The sequence below is a fragment of the Lissotriton vulgaris genome, chromosome 10 (assembly GCF_964263255.1).
Source record: "Lissotriton vulgaris chromosome 10, aLisVul1.2, whole genome shotgun sequence".
Classification (NCBI taxonomy): Eukaryota; Metazoa; Chordata; class Amphibia; order Caudata; family Salamandridae; genus Lissotriton; species Lissotriton vulgaris.
Genome location: NC_141698.1, coordinates 237,968,338 through 237,970,684, shown reverse-complemented (window position 1 = coordinate 237,970,684; position 2,347 = coordinate 237,968,338).

Genomic DNA, 2,347 nt, shown 5'->3' with positions numbered 1-2,347 from the left:
ACGTAGAGTATAGGTAAACTGGGCTTTGAGTGGCTACAAAAATCTACACTTACAGAGGTTAAACAACACTTATCTTTACTTAAAGATGGCGTTGATTTAAGGGACTTCTTACAAGGTCCTGCAAAGCGACTCTGCACCATCACGAAGGCATTACCAACCGCGGCAGCACGGAGGAGCAGGGAGGCCGAATTCGTCAATACAGAGCCAAATATTGGGTCTTCTAATTTGAAGAAGAATTTTCGGATCCGACAATCTTCAAGTGTCGTGAAATTATCATTGAGAACCTGAATGAATATCAGGTTTTTATGTCAATCTTTGGTGGCCCCTCCGTGCACTTTGAACATTCGTGCATCTATAGAGAAGCTTAAGCGAGAATCAAGCCGTTAAGGAAAAAAAAATTTTGTTTGCTGGATGAAAAGAATTGATACATTCATCCTACAATTTCAACAGATATCAAATTGTTGTGAACGTCCTGAGGAAGGTGTGAAGATTAATTTAAGCACCGAAACGCTGCGTCGACTGTGTTCACTTGCTTATATATGACTGTTTTATGAACTGTCCACCTTTTGGTGGCCTATATAAATTGGTTTTAATTTTTTTTTAGATTGTAACCCGTTCGGGAGGTAATACATTTTATTGTTCACATTCTGATATATTTTGTTTACTGGGTGTTATTATCTTTTTTATTAATTTTGTCTACTTGTCTATTTAGCACTGCCCTGCTTTAGGTACTATTCGTGTAGTTTCCTGTTCGATAGGTCTCCAAAGTATTCTTATTTCTGTTTTCATACTTTAGGATATCTTACCTAAAACAACTAAGACAGGGTTTATATCCTTTTTTAGTGTTTAAGTTCCCCCACCTTGTCGTACGCAACAGGGGTACCTCCAACTTTTGTGACTGACAATGGGTTAACGTCATCCAGAATTTATTCTTTTGACAGCATAGTATCCTCTGCCATTGACATAATGGAAACAGGACTTGTTCATGCTACAGCATGGACAGTCACAATTACGTACTTGTTACGGGCGCGGGAGGAATAGGCAACACGTTAATTTTAGTCTTTGTGGGTTTTATTTTTATATACAAAGAATCCGAGCTCTTCTTCCTGGTTGTTATAGTTCCTCTCGGTGATCGGCTTCTCGCAGCCTTCCTGATACCGGATTCTGCAGATTCTGTTCTACGACCTCTGTCGGGTTTCCGTCGTGGTAAAGGCTCTTCGGATTCCGTCTTGCCGCTCGATGAAAACAGAGGGAGACAATAGTGTATCAGTTGTGTGTTCGCGTTGTCTAGCGTTTTAAGGGAAAAGGTGTGGGGACCGAACCAAACGTGACATACACATATAACTACTGTCGAAGTGAGGGTTCAGTGCTCAGGGTGGGGAAAGAATACCAGGGACAGTGGATACCCCGGGTTACTCAGTAAATGCTCCTTTACAGTTGACCCAGCCCTTGAGTTTGTTCCGTACCTGAGTGAGCCATACACCTCCCGCGGGTGTATGGCTGGGCGGCTCGTGGTGTCGGTGGCCTCCTGGCTTCTCCACGTCCTTTTCTTCGGCTGACGATCTTTTCTCCTCGCACTCCACCAAACTCTTCCTTAATTCGCTTTCTCCTTCGTCTCCGCTCCGCTCTCCCGCTCGCTCCCTCCGGGTGAATAAACACACCTCTGATTCGTCGTTCCTGGTATAAGACGTCTCTGCGTCTTGTGGTGACTCCTCCCAGTCATAGTTCCAGTCTGAATTAAAGGGCCATTGTCCTGATTGTATTTCTACCTCCGTGTCGATGTTCTGTGGAGAGTACAATGAATGAGAGGTAGTAGCCGACAACTGGATACGTGAATCTTGTCTATCTCCCTGTATTTGTGAAGACCCCAGGTTGTTACATACCTCCCCCTCCGGACACTCACGATCGGGGAGTGGGTGACGAGATAGAAAGTCCGCACCTACATTCTCAATGCCTTTCCGGTGATGGATAGAAAAGGCGTATGGCTGCAGAGATAGGAACCAGCGTAGGACTCTAGCATTATTAGCTTTGTTGCGGGCCATCCACAGCAGTGGTGCATGATCCGTAAAAAGGTCAAAGCGCCGTCCTTCGAGATAATATGCCAGTTTTTCAATGGCCCACTTGATCGCGAGGCATTCCTTCTCGATTGTGGCATATTTTAATTCACGAGGGAACAATTTTCTGCTGACATATAAGATCGGGTGGTCATGCCCATCGCAACCCATTTGAGAAAGCACCGCCCCAATGCCATAATCCGATGCATCCGTGTGCAAAGAAAAAGGGCGAGAGAAATCGGGGTACGATAGCACCGGAGTCGAGGTAATCACGGACTTCAATATTCTAAAGG